General features: G+C 32.5%; 1 long non-coding RNA gene and 1 pseudogene across 1 annotated transcript; both read left to right on the top strand.

Moving 5' to 3' along the window:
- The first annotated feature begins 4,661 nt into the window (after positions 1 to 4,661).
- LOC139907085 (uncharacterized) lies at positions 4,662 to 6,533 on the top strand. Its single transcript, XR_011783413.1, has 3 exons — positions 4,662 to 5,572; positions 5,625 to 5,763; positions 5,826 to 6,533. It is a non-coding gene; the product is annotated as an uncharacterized lncRNA (long non-coding RNA).
- Positions 6,534 to 8,671: 2,138 nt separating this feature from the next.
- On the top strand, positions 8,672 to 12,357 carry LOC121128357 (E3 ubiquitin-protein transferase RMND5B-like; annotated as a pseudogene).
- Positions 12,358 to 15,625: the final 3,268 nt, after the last annotated feature.

Raw genomic sequence — 15,625 nt, 5'->3', positions numbered from 1 at the left:
TTTTTGAGGACGGTTGCGTGATACAATAAAGGTAAGGACGTGTTTTATTTACATAAAATGATGCTGATGGAATATTAAAAGGTTATAAAATTACCAAAAAATACAACAAATAAAAATAAGCACAAAAACTGAGACCGATAAGCAATATATTGCGGTCCTGGTTTGACTTTGTCGGTTCCGATTCTAGCTGTTGAAGAGCCGGAACCTCTTGTACCGCTAAACTGATAAGTGCATAACCTTGATAGAGACTGTTTAATGTCACCTGATCCTAGGTGCTAGTATTACAGCAAAACCTTATAGGATTTTGAACGATAATTAGGAATGAAAATATTTTTGTAAATCCAAGCTCAATGCTAAAGTTTATATCATCAGATGATGTTACGGAGTAGGGCTAACAGAAATACAAAGTTATACCAGAACTTTTTTTAATAGTGACGTCTGTTACTATTAATCATATAATTTCTAGTATTATATGGTGTTAATATACCGTTGTTTTACTACATGACGTCAAAATGTGTCTGTATGCACAGCAATTGATCCGGTACATCAAATTGCAAGCCCGATAACATGATGGTATAACCATGTCTTTCTATTAACCTTGGTACGGAGTACTTTTGATTTTTTGACAGACTTCTTCTTAGTGTTAACATTGGGGATCTGTTAGGTTTTGATTGGAAAGAAGATGCCCAATGAGTACTTTTGTACATCAAACTATCCTTATAAAATATATGTAATAAGAAAGATGTAGGACTCAAGGGGGGATGAATGACGTCAATAGACTTCTAAATATAGGATGTTATACGGAAAATTTGGATTAATTACGTAATTTATGTCGATTTAAAAAAAAAGTTATTTAATATTTGAAAAAATAAAATTGACCCTTTAAAAATAAGTAATTACCGGGTGGTCCATTGATTAATCAAGGTCGAGTCTCTAATAAGTTCATATTTTTATATATTAAAGTATAAGCAATTAGTTACAAAGCAAAACAAACCTAAGCTTCCTTTTATTCGTACAAGTCAAGAAAATAACACTTAAACGACGAAATTCCATTCGCGCACTCCAAGCCGTTGGGCGTCTCCAGGAGTACTGTCTACCCCGTAAGCAAGTCCAAAATGTTGGAAAGGAAGAAGGGCTCTGTCAAAAAGGTCAAACTGTAACCTGAGAAGTTTTAAAAAAACAGCCCAGGCCAATTTCTCAAGTACATGAGGCCCCATGCAAGTGACTGTACACAGGGCTATCAAAATGGGAAGAAAAGAGCTTTATGAGGGTGGAAAGGCCACTTTTTACTCGTGCAATGAAAGAACCCCATCTCCTCTATGGCATAACTCTTTTGAATGAGTCTTTTGAGTTATTTTGAACTCTTTTTTACACTTTTGGCCCCCCTCCAACCCTTAAAACAACCCCCTCGACATAAATCCAAAAGATATATGTCGAGGGGAAGGCCTGCAGTGCCTTGTATCCAAACGCCAAGGCGCACAAAGCCACTGTCAGCCAGTACTGTGACGCCATGTCAGTGAACTACTTCTGCAGCGGGTGCCCGGCCTTCCACCACCTCCTAGAATCCATCATTGCCGCTAAGGTTATCTACATTAATGACAAAGCCAAAAGTTGTTTTTTTTTTTTGTGTAACTTTAGGGTTAGGGATTCGTAAGAACGGGAAACACCTGAAAACAAATGAAACAGGAAGAAAAACGTTGCAGGACGTTAACGGATGCTATTCCAATGCATTTAGCTAATAATGAATAGTGAAAGGGAAAAAATGAGTCATTTTCATGAGACATGGAATCTCATAATCCTGTCAATTAATGCATCCACGGTCAGGGTATTGTGCATTCCTCCTTCTGTCTTAGGTATATTATAGGGCGGAAGGTTGTTGAGTCATACATATTCATTTAAATGCATTAAGTATCATAGTTTACGACATGTTATAATATACTTAATATGTACTCAGATATCAACTTTTATATGTTTTATTATTCAATCATTCGAGTTATCTTATATTAACTATATCTTTAATATATTACACAAATTCTAACCTTTTGTGGCATTGCTAAATATTAAATGCAGTAAAAATCAGTTCATCTTTTTTTTCTTTTCATAGAGGTTATCTCCTCGGCAATTAAAACAGTGTGTAAATTCTGGTCGGATGATTTCTATTATTTTAAAGACATTTTTGACGACTGGTCTTTCAGAGCTTGGTGAATCTTAGACATCAAAATTAACAAATACTATCGAGGAAACCACATTGCCTGTAATTGGCTGTTACAGAATCAGGACCATTAACACTTTTCATAGTTTCAGCTTGCTGTCTCTAGTATTTTCTCTAATCTGGTGTACATGTTTTTTTTAGTACGAAATCTTATCTTTCTAAAACCATCTAGTGTAAAGTCATCAAACTAACACAACGGAAGAAAACCATTACTAAAGCCATCTATTGGAAAAATATGCAATTCCATTTTTTCTAAACTTATCATTATATATTTTATGTATAATAATATTTTTGTAATGTATTTAAAAAGTAACAAAACATTTTGACAAGAATTTGATACGATTTCCATAAAATATACAGCGTGTTCCAGCGAATTGTGAATGAAACTTTGGAAAGGTTTCATTTTTTACTAATTGATTTACTATTTTTTTGTTTTTTTTGTTATAATAACTTGTCGAGCAAATAATTTTTGTGAAACCAATTTATTCATTAGAATTAATACAAAATAAGTCGTGTGTATACGCTTCTTGACACAGGAAGTAGTTTTAACGAGATATCCCACTTTGTCCACTGCCTCAAGGGTCTCATTACTAAGATTAAAAAGCAGAAAGACGGCAACAAGAGCTTTCAGAGGAAACCCTGGAAGCTACACGGCCATCAAAACTCAAAAACAGTGTGAAGACAACTTGACGAATTTTAGGCCCTGGACAATGTGACCACTGTCCATACCAGAGTCCAACTCCTTGACTATGAGATCTGGGCACCATCGAAGGGAAGGCCACCACCCATGTGCATGGGGATGTCCTGCCTTGGAGAAGGAGTGGGTTTGTGTGTAGGAGGAATACACAAAGAAGCTCTTCAAGGCCTTCAAGCTAGGATCGGGGGCATGTTGGCCATTTTGAGTAACCTGCAAAAGAAAAACATTTTCCACTGAAATGCTAGTCGCTCTTAATAAATAAAATATTCATATAATATGTACAGTGGAGGAAATTAGTATTTGATCCAGTGGCGTCGCTATCCCCTTTTTATTTGACTTTGATCATATACGAGGGAGATCTGAAAGTTTCTGGTTTCATCGTGAAGATGGCAGTACTCGTTTTGGACGCGCAGTTGTTATGTAACATTAGTTTAAGTTGTTTCTAACGAAATGGATAAATTAAGTTTTGTGAAGGTCATTGAGAAGGTTATTCCTGAATAGAATCCTTTCACTTTGGAAAACAGAAGCCCAAAAGAGGAGGACAAAGTTAATATCGAAAATGGATGGAATATGATACCTCTATTTTTATCAAGAGTTGGAGACGGAGAAAAAATGACTCTCAACGAAATGAGCTATGTAAACGCAGCTACCCTGTGGACAGAAGTTTTGAAAATGAACCCCGAGGATCTTGAATCAATGTGTCTAAATTACCACACAGGCCCCACTTTACTTCTGTCAGAAGAATACTAAAAGATGAAATCCTCTCTAAAGTCGATATCCCATGTCAAATAGAACTAACGGATCGAAAAGGTAATAAATTCACTGCCAAGTTTGAGTTCAGACAGCTCATGAAAATAAAAAATGAGCCAATTCCATTCAAGATTAGAGTCCGAGAAGTAAAAGGGATGATAGCCCCTGATTTAGTCAAGCACTGTGTCGCCCTATTTGCAAAAGTTGAGTCCTACTCAAAAGCAGGTCAAAGATTGGAGGAAATATTTGAAGCGTCAAGAGCTGAAATGGTCAAGGATTGTCCTAAAGAGATAAGGGACAGAGTAACAACTTCTACACCTCATGCCTCCATAAGGTTTGTAGGTAACCCTATAAATTTACCTTGGTTCCTCCCAATTGGTTCGCACATTAGGCCAATATATTTTAGTGGAAGAACAAAGCAATGTAGCAGATGCTTCAACTTTGGACATATTGTAAAAGAATGCAATAATAAATCGAAAAGTCTATTAGAATATAGAAGATGGCTAAGGAGAAGAATGAATAGAAAAGATGCTAATGGAAAATCGATCCCAATTACAGAATAGGTAGTTAGTGAAAAGAAACAGAAGGAAGAAAATGAAGATGTACCTACTCCAGTAGAAGGGAAAGATATGAATACATTAGTCATCTCTATGGAAGAAGACAACTCAGAAAAACAGCCCTCCATCCCAGAAAATATTGTAGAGAACGGTAATTATCTCATTTTAATTAACTCCTTATCCTTGGAAAACACTCTACATGGATGCATGCAGAGAGACCATCACGAATACGCCGACATCATTCCCATGGAAGGAATTAAAGACATCTAACGACACCCTCAAGATGTATTGGGCGAATTGGCCTCTAGTTGGAAACCCAGAGGTAAAAATAAGTCTTCCTATTAAGATCAGAAAGGAGCTGGGTCTTAACCCCATAAATGATGTAATTACCAAGGATATAATCAACCATCGGATTGTGAGTATGCTACACGATTCCCGCCTAAGGGTCTTCAAGCCAACCAAAAAAACACTTAATCTAGGAGTAGCACTAAGTATTAATAATAAAGCAATTAAGGAGTGAGTGAGAAAAATACAGCCTCCAAACGATCTCTGCAACATTAAAAATACAAAATAGAGGATAGAATGATCCAAAAACAATTACTGAGGTCCTTATTCGATCCATATCTCACTTCTAAGCAGTCCTATCTGAGATACCGGATCGCCGTTGGAGTGTATTATATATAAAGATGATAATTTTGGTAAGAATAGAAAAGCATGGGAGGAGAAAAGAAGAATTACTTATGGCATCATTGATTAAATAATATACATCTTCTTCTATCAATCATGAACGTTATCATTCCCACCTTTATTATTCAATATTAATATAATATGAGATGGTGATAGTCGATAGAGAACTGAATAAAATCCCCTAAATGACGTCGCCTTCTGTCTGGATTTATGAAAATGGAGGCCCAGGAATTTGGAAAATACTTACCGGATGAGAAACAAATGGTTTGTCGATATAAATGTGCCTTTAGTCCCCTGTCTAGAATTACACGCCACTCATTATCCTCATCTCATAACAAGAGTATGGATATTCATCTATAAAATCAATTTGACGATGATTACATCAAGTCAGACTTTAACTTTGATCTCACAACGATGCTTATTGCATGTAATATAACCTTATCCATTGCTAATCATCTACGTTCAAAAAATTTATGGAGAAATACACGGGTAAACCTATCCCTTCCCGAGGAACCATCATTAAATTAATGGAGGATGTTGGTACTGATGTCATATAAAGAAATACATATAAAAATGTTTTGAGTCATCCACACCAAATGACGATCAAGTTATCATTAAAAATTATTTACGAATATCGAAATGGAACTCTGAATTTTGTACTATCTCACAGTAAGTATTCAATTTTTTTTAAATCTAACCATAAAATATGATTCTATTTTAGCTAAACATATCAAGAATTATGATACACAACTCAGTAATGGGCAAAAACAACTGCTTAAATGGTCACAACAACGGGGGTAGTAGCTTTGGATGGTTTGCAACTAGTTTGTCTGAGACTACTTCTTCGCTTTAAGACTTGGGTATGATAATTAGGTTTTCCAAAATTACATAGTCAATAAATATTACTTTTTTATCACTAAAGGCTTAGCTATGGTTGATGGGCTCCAAGAAATGGTGTTCAGAAAACTCATAAAAGGCAAAAACAACTGTTTAAATGGTCACAACAACGAGGGTAGTTACATTGGGTGTTGCATTATAATTAACAATTGTGTATATCCATCATGATAATAGTATGTTGTTATATAAGCATACCTAAATAACGGGGAAAAATCTTTTTTTGATGCTCTTAATAGGGAGTAATATCGCCGGATATTACTACATAATTAGCTTTTGCTCTAAATCTTTATGATGAATTTATTTCTAACATTTTTTTATTAGTATATCTATTGTCTAATTTTATGATTTTGACATTTACTTTATTATTAATAATTAGTTAGATCTCATCGGTAGAGATATATCTATCCTGTGCACAATTGTATATAGCAACTTCCACATGAAGAAGAGGGGTGATTATATTTTTGATTAAACTCCACGTCTCGCTTGTGTATTGCAACCTAAAGTTATGACATATTTAACTGAATTCCGATGTTAGAACAAGAAAAAATTATCTGGATCAATCTTTTATTTCAATATTCTGTATTTATAATTTATTATTATTAATAGTTATATGATTTTAATTGTTTAATTTTGTATATTTAACTTAAATATTTAATGGTTTATTTTTTAGTATGTAGATTATATTTAATTAAAGCCTTCTTTTTTTAAATTTGAGCTTCAAATATATTTCAAATACTCTACTTTGTCGTTTCATTAGCTATTATTCTGAGAATAAGGTTAATAATGAATTACAATTTTATGGAGTGTGACGTTTTCAAATCTACTGTAACGGATAAAAAACGTCGAAGTCAATTATACGTAGTATATCTTCATTAAACATTTTGCTAATAAATACATTCGTTATACCCTCAAAAATCATAATAAAGCAGGCAGATGATAATCACATCAGTATTTTAAACAATGATACCATATGTCCTTTTTTCCCCCTTCTCCTTGCACGCGTTTTTCTCTACAATAATATCAACTCCCATGTATTTCGTGACTGTGAATATATAAAAGGAATATGGTTTATAATGACTGAACGACTCACTCACTACCTAGTGAGAGGGCCCACCCAAGAGCAAAAAAATTATGGCTTTAACGACATGGCTCTTCCGTTCAGAATTGGATCCAAATCCATTGCGAAATTGCAAAATATGATTGCTAGGTCCATGCGTGATGTGATTATATTTTTAATTAGATATTTATTTACTAATTTCTCAGATGCTATTTTTTTTATTGTTAGGTATTATAGGTGAGGTTTTTGTTTGTTTTTTTCTCGCCTCCCTTTTATCGTTTTCTTTTAAAGATTGTTTTATTTCAAAAATATATATATATGTATATTTCTATAGCTAAAAACAATATCTACAAATTTGTGAATGTTTGCAAACTTAATCATCTTCAGACGTGTTGTATTAGTAACCTTTAGACGTTTTAAAAGTTTACTCTAGATGTCGCAAAATGTATGTATCCTATCTGGACGAGAACATAAAAAAAACCAAAAAAAAAAAAAAACAGTCGTTTGAGTGAGTTGATGTTAGTTTTTTTTTTCTGAAAATGGACAAATCAAAAATTGCCAAAAACAAACAAAAAGTCTCGTGAACAAGTATTTTGCTGAAGAAAACGCCGAGTACTATTATGATAGTTTTCAGAGATGGGAGCATCGCAAAAAGAAGTTTGTAGAGCTCCAACGAGACTATGTTGAAAAATGAAATAAAAAATTCTGGAAAATATAATGTATCTTTGTTAGGTCGGAAATTTTTCAGACCACCCTCCTATATACGAGTATGATGTACGAATTTTAACGTGTATAAGCACAAGTTGTACAAGTTGAAACCCAAAAATGAGATCAATAATTTTAAAAAAAGATTTACAATAAATTGGATAAGGATAATTCAATTTTTTTTCTGACATAGGAATCGTCTTTGAAGACAATATACATAAAGTATATTTACATCAAGGTTAATAGAAATACAAGGTTGGATCATAACGTAATCGGGCTTGCTGGAGTTTTTAATCTGATCTATTGTACCAACTGCTGAACAAGATATGCAGATTTTGACAAAACATGCAACCCCTCATAGTCTATGACGTTACTATTGATAGAATTTTAAATTTAATGTATCGTACCGTCTGCAGGGGAGGAAAAGCAGATTTTGACAAAACATGCAACCACTCATTTACTATAACGTCACTATTAAAAGCGTAGTGGAAGTCAAACATCAGTCGTACACGCGTTATTTTAAAACCTTGTATTTCTATTAACCTTGATTTACATCTCTAGGAGCGATCGGAGCTCGAACCTACGCACGTTGTGTTCAAAAGAATAACTTATCACGATCGTTGTACATTGAGCTACGTTGTTACGTTTCCAATAGTTCAATTATTGAATATTCCATGCATAACCGATTTATTAAATGGTGTATTTGTTGACTATTTTTATGAAAATTACTCAAATATAAGTTTTCTATGGCACATTAAAAAGTTAAAATGCCCAGGCTTACATTTCTCAAAAATACATAGTAACAATTTGATTTTAAAAGATCAAAATGAAAATAAATATATGGTGAATGGAACAACCAATATGTAACTTAATAATGCATTGGAGAGATGGTGACTACATATACTGTGGAAATTATGGCTGATCCAGCTTTAATCCCACAGATAGTTCCTCTTCGGGGACGACTTATAAACTTAGATTTAAAGGAGTGAGACTACACTGTTTTTGCCTTGGTCACACTAAAATTGGGTGCAACAACTCGAGGGTTAAAATTCAGGATTATGCCAATACAATAAAGCAAACTATTGCATGTAATGTTTCACGGGAAGAGAATGAAGGTAAGAAAACCAAGAAAATTGAGACTCTATCATAAGATACAGTCTCAATTGATTGCCACTGATTTGAATCCTTGTCAACTTAGTCCGTTGATAACATTAATGGGCTTCTTCTGGAACCACTCCTTCGTTGCCATGGCCGTATGTTTTGGGTCTTTGTCGTGCTGGAAGACACAACCAATTTTCAGTGGCCTCCTCTCTAAGTGTAAAATTGTCACACAAGAGATTTTCCTTCGATGTGATGAAGTCGCCCTTTCCATTTAGAAGAGAACCCCTTCCACATAATAGGTCAAATAAAAAGTTCTGAGGGGTATTTTTTGTTTTATGTTTACAATAAAATTAACATAATTAGGAATATCCGATTTAGATAGTTCCAAACGATTTTCTGGCATTTCTTCCATTCCTGGGCAATGGAATAACTGCTCGTATGTTGGTACAATTTGACGATTTCCATTATTTTATCGACATTTTTGACGTTCATTTTACCAGAACGGAATTGTTGGAACCACTGCTTTGCTGTTGTATTCGATTGAGTATTGGGTACAAATACAGCACACAATAAAATGCCAAATGCTCCGCCATTTTACCCCTTGGTTATAGTGATACTGAAGAATGTATCGAATTATATATTTTTTTACTTCCATTTTGGAAGACACAACTGACTTGACCAAACACAAAAGTCTCAATAAACTTATTTCAAACGACTTTAAGCTTTTTTTTTAATACAATTTAAATTCTGAGATATAGCTCACTAAAGATATTTAGAGAAAAGAGGAAAACACTCAGAACTGTTTTCTTATTTAATCATATAGGTAATGTTTCCACCACGATCCTAGAGGGTGATACTTTTTACTTGAGTGCCACTGCTGACAGTTGATTTTGATTGTATCCTTCATTTTTGTGGAGAAAGGCTGTGAAATAATATAAAGAGTGTAACGTGTTTTCTTGTCCTTTATTACTGTTAGAAACATGTATTGGTTGCAAGAAGAATAGAAGTAGGTTCGAATAGTTTTAACTAGCAAAATTTTCTTGCACTTTTTGGTGAAGGAAAGGTTGTGAGATAAAAGAGAGTTAACGTCAAAGTAAGAGGTTGCGTAGATCTCCCTTCTTCCTTCCTTCTCCTCCATTTCTTTTTCTTTTCTCTTTCCCTGACTTATTTTCTTATATTATGTAATATCGAATATACGTATGTATATCACTAATATATTAAAGTATGTGGTATGTAATATATTGAGAGAAACTTAATATAATATATTGAAGATATATTGTCTAAAGTTGTGACTTTCTAACAATATAAATATGTACATAGATACATGGTATGTAGAATGTTCAACATAATTACATATATATGGAAGAGAGAATTATTCAATACATATTAATATATTAATACTCGCATTTTCAGTTTGTTTGATAGAGGGATATTGAAAGTTCGGGGAAAAGGATATTTTTGGGGGGCTGGATTTCTAGAACTTTATTGAAAAAATTTTGGAAAAAAATTTAAAAAATCCATAGTTATTCTCAAAAAATTAAATTTTATGGGAAAAAAAATCAAAAATCCATATCTATTCTCAAAAAATTAAATCTTATGCAAAACAATTTCATATATTATATTTTTTGTAAAATATTTAAAAATCTTAGCTATTAATAACATCGTCGTTCACAAAAGATTAAATTCAAAAAAAAAATTCAAAAATTAAATTTCTCTTGAAATATTCATGAAAAAAATTTCAAATATTCAATTTTTTGGAGAAAAATCTAAAAATATTTAGCTATTTACAGGAAATTGAATTTTTAGGGGGAAAAAAGTGTAATATTAAATTTTCAAGTAAAACACAAAAATTCCTTAATTTAGGGGGGGGGCTACAGTCCCTCCAGCCCATCCCCTCACGGACGCCCTTGATTGTTTAGGGCAAAACTTTTTCATCAAAGTTTTCTTTTAAACTTATACACTTCATCCATCTAGTTTTGTTGATCCCTTCCGGATAATTGGATTTGTCCAAGTCTGAGAAATGCCCATTTGTTTCTACAATCACCTCCTCCTTTGAAGAAAATCCCCCCCAGCCATTTCTTTTAATTGGGGAACAAATAATAGTTCAAAGGAGCCAAGTCTGGAGAATAGGATGGATATGAAACGAGTTGGAACTCTATTTCCATTAATTTTGCGACCAGAACTGCTGAGATGTGAGCTAGTGCATTGTAGTGATGGGAAATAACTTCTTTTTTTGGGGGGAGGGGGTCAATTGTGAGCATCTTTCTTGCTGCTCGGTTTCCGCACGGTCCAATAATAATGAATAATATACATTCCTAATTGTGCCCTTTTATCCATTACCATATCATGGATTTTATGAGATGACTTCTGGAGTCGTAACCTCAACAGGGATTCCAGAACGTTCAGCGTCCGGAGTGCCCATATAACCACTCCGAAATTTTGAAGCCACTTATAAACTGTTCTAATCAAAGGTGCAGAGTCACCATAAAGCTTATCAATCTTCTTTTTAATCTCCTGAGGGTTTTTTTCTTTCATTAAGTAATGTTTGATTAACCCACAAAATTATTTTTCGTCAAATTTTTGAAAATCACTCCACTTCCTCGATTCAAACGAATGCCAAACAGAAAGAAATTGACCGATCTGACTGAAATTGGATGAGTGTTCTTACAAGAGATGCTACCAACTAAACATAACCTCGATACGCACCGACTTTGCACGGACTCTTAAAACGACCCTCGTGTCTGTAAGAAATATAGACACTGGTCCTGCACTTACATGGGATTTTACTCTTCGATCAGAATAGAAGGCACGGTTGAAATATGGGCCATATTTTAAGAATGTTCAAAGCGACGGAAATATAGGTTCTCCTTTGGAGCTGCGTTTACATAGACTACGTTACATTGAAATGCTTCTCTCTGGCAAAAGATTATAAGCCATCAAATATGCACGCCAACATTTCCCCCAATTTGTTGATGGCTATGAAAAAGAGATTCAGTGTTTGATGTGTGCTTGCTTGCATAACTGAATTTCCTTATGCCCACTTGCTTGGCCCCTCGCTATGGGCAGATGTTTGTGATCATTTTGACCGAGAGCAGTATATATTACATTCGTAGCAAGTTGCATATACGTGAAATTGAAAAGAAGGAAATAGACAAAGTAAAAGAACGACTTAAAAGTGAACAAATAAATAAAATTCACTAAACCTCGATAAAAATTAGGAATAGTTCCAAGAGAATAATTACATTTTTACATTTATTTAGGAAGATGTTACAGAAACATATAATGTTGTCTTCAACATTAAAATCTATTCTAAACAGATTCAAAGCAATTTTATCAAAATTTGGATGGAGAAAATCCTTGTTCTCTAACGAAGGATTAAACCAGTGATGCTCCATAGACAAGTATCAGGTACACTTTGGAATGAAAAGGACAAACTCCTCATTCAAATTGATCAAGAAAAGAATTTCCGCTTTCATTCCGTTCTTGGCCGTCTCATTCTGAGTCAGTAAATGTCCAAAATAAATCCTCCAATAAAACTCACGTTTGGTCATTGTATCTCTCGAGATTCGCTACTAAGTTATCTACTGGCCAAAAGATTAAATGTTCACTATGTCCTAAAGAACAAAATCCTAATTAAGCACGGCAAATAATATTCTATAGTTATATTTCTCGAAAAAATGTTCAACATACGTAATATTTATTAAAACTATTCAAACATAAGTTGAAGAAAATTAAAAACTAAACTGTTACCTAATAATAATAGTGAAAACTATTATTAGTTATAAAACGATTAATTGCAATCGGAAATCGGAGAATCGGATGTATTTTCTGGAACCGTGATTGGTATTAAGAAAATAATGTTTGATTTGCAATTCCGACTGTTATTTATTCCTGGTATTTAAACATTTATTACTTTTCTAAGTTATGAAAAAAATAGCACCCCTCACATTGAGGAATTATTCTTTTTACTAGAAAATTTAATATTTGAAAAAAAACAAATAAAAAATAAATTTTTAAAAATTTAAAAAATTCGAACAAAATTTAATTTTTCAATTTTTGTTTTAATTAAAATTCTGTTAATTAATAATTATATATTTTTGAAATTTTTGGTCCAAAAAATTTGATAATTGAATTTCATTTTCAAAAAAAATTATATTAAAAATTAAATTTTTTGCGAAAATTTTTTTTTAAAAACAACTCAGGATTTTTGAAATTTTTTTCCAAAAAAAATTTATGTTTTGTAAACATATGTGCATTTTGGAATTTTTTATGAAAAACTGTGAATTTAGAAAACAAATTTCCCAAAAAATTTTTGAGAAGAGTCATGGATTTTGAAATTTTTTGTAAACAGCAGCTGATTTTTGATATTTTTTTTTACTTAAAAATTAAATACTTTCAAAAAAATTCCGAAACCCAAGACTCCCCCATCCCAAAAAATATATAAATATATAATACCCTGATAGCAAGATGGAATTTTTTAACTATTATTTATAATATTAAAGAATCAGAATCGCCATCGGGATTTTTTTTTTAATCGTCCCATCACTAATTATTATTATCCAATTTAATTATTTATATACCATAGCTTCGTACCTAATAGAAGTTGTACTATAATAAATCTTATCAAATTTGTTTGTGGATCTACTAAAAAAAACGAGAATATGATTTGGGTAAGACTAGCTTGAAAATGATTATTTCTTCTTTCAATATAAAAACAATTTTACATATTTATTATTTACTAACGGTATCCAATATTTCCCGAGGAAGCGAAAGTCCTAATAGGTATCTTTCATACTAATTAAATTAGATTCATCAATGCTGTATCAACTCTAATTTATAATTTTTTCTAAGAATTACATATGTAATTAGATTGAACCATGTAAAAGAGGCTTAGTAGCATTGCTTAAAAGAATTATTTTTGTTGGTTATATATTTCAAACAGACAAGGTTACAAACACCATAACTTTCAAACAAATTGAGATATGTATCTCAATTTGTTTTACACTTATGGTCAATTACGCATTTTTAATTTTGCCAACGATTTTTTTTCTTTAGTAGCCACCAGAATTACACCAAAAGTTAAAGATCAATTTTGATCAAACTTGGGCACAATCAGAACCATTTTGAGAGGTCAAGGTGAAGATAACACATAACTTAAAAATGCGTAAATCATGGGCCATTTAATTTTTCAATTTTTTTTCCAAAATATTCAATATTTGAAATTCAATTTCTTTTCTAAAAAATAATTTTCTTTGAATAACTATAGATTTTTGAAAATAAATTCCCAAAATTTTTTTGAGAATAGGATTTTATAATTTTTTGAAAAAAAAATTCAAAAACCAAGCCATCCCCCCCCTTTCCAAAAAAATATATATATATTACCGACGCCCAGGTTAATTGATCATAGCTTTGGCACAAATTGAGCTACATAACTCAATTTGATTTAGGCGGGGGTTTTGCATTCTACCGAGTGAGCATTCTAGTTTATATTTTGTGGTACCTTGACTATCACTTCTCAAAATTTATTTGCCTATTACTGTGAGCATATTTAATCTTTGTACAAAGTTTAATCAAAATCTATTTGGAACCTATGCAGTAATCCTTGCGACTAAGATACAAAAAGACTACCAAACAAACTAACTAATAATTCATTTTTATTGCTTCATTAAGAATAAAGCTCCTTCTGGACAAAATCCACTAAGGACTATAGCTTTAAAATGAAGTGGCGAAACGCGACTTTGGTTAGCTTGAGTAAAACCCTGGCAGGGCATCCGAAAGGGGCGAACTGGAAGAGCTATAGGCTGAAAGTGCTGATTTTTTTTCCAAAAAATTTAATATTAGAAAATAAATTTTTTAAATTTTTTTTTTATAAAAATTTAATATTAGAAAATAAATTTTTTTTTAAAAATTTTTTTTTTTTTTTTTTTTATAAAAATTTAATATTTCAAATTTTATTTTACAATTTTTTTGTGATTAACTGTAGATTTTTGAAATATTTTTCAGAAAAATTTGAAATTAAAAACTTTTTTCCAAAAAAAAAAAAATTTAAATAGCAATGAACTGCTTCAGTACTCAAACTTCTTTAATGAACACTCCTAGAGGCTTCTCCAATATCCTTGCCCTTAACCAGACGCTTCTTGAAATGATAACCGGTTCCTTTTTAGGCATATCTAGCCTCAATAACTGTTTTTGTGGACTTCAAGGAGCCAAGCTAGGTTGCATTTTTCACCTTTGTTGTTTCTGTGACATGAGAATAAACTGTTTTGAATTTAACGTAAACAAAAAGAAGCGACTCCGGGCTCTCTGATGATGGAAAAAAGAATCCAATTCTTTTAATTTATTCTAAGCTTTTAAGTTTTCAAAATTATCCCAAAACTTTTGAAGTATCTGGTATACTTGATTATTATTGCATAACTTACTAACCAGACTCTATAAACTCACACTTTTAACTGAATTAACAAGGATAAAAATTTGCATACATCATGAAGGGAAATGACTTAATATGATAAAATGACGTTATCTGTGGTATCATTAAAAGTTACGTTGTAAAAGTTGTCATTTAGAAAATTACAATAAAGGAAATTGTCATTAGAGAAAATTGTCAGTTAGGAAAATTGCCATTGGGAAAATTACCTGTCATTTACTAACAAAATCAGAATACCGCCCCCTAAAACTTGTTTTGTGCAATAGCAGGATTACCAGGCACATCAAAAACCCACTACCACCCCCTTCACAGAGCATTTAGGCCTCCTCCAAATACTTCAAAATCAACCCCAGGTTCATTAGTTGATTATGGCTGCGCAAAGACACCAGTCAGGTTAAAAACCACAACTGCTACTTCACAAAGCATCTAAGCCTCTTCGAAATAATTCAAAATAAACAACGAGGCCATAGGTTGATTAAAACAACGGCAAAGACACCAATCAGGTGAAAAACCACTACCGCTTTGTGAAATAGTGGCT

The sequence above is a fragment of the Lepeophtheirus salmonis genome, chromosome 13 (assembly GCF_016086655.4).
Source record: "Lepeophtheirus salmonis chromosome 13, UVic_Lsal_1.4, whole genome shotgun sequence".
Classification (NCBI taxonomy): domain Eukaryota; kingdom Metazoa; phylum Arthropoda; class Copepoda; order Siphonostomatoida; family Caligidae; genus Lepeophtheirus; species Lepeophtheirus salmonis.
Note: the sequence above shows the minus strand (reverse complement) of the source record. Positions and strands in the feature narration are given on the sequence as shown.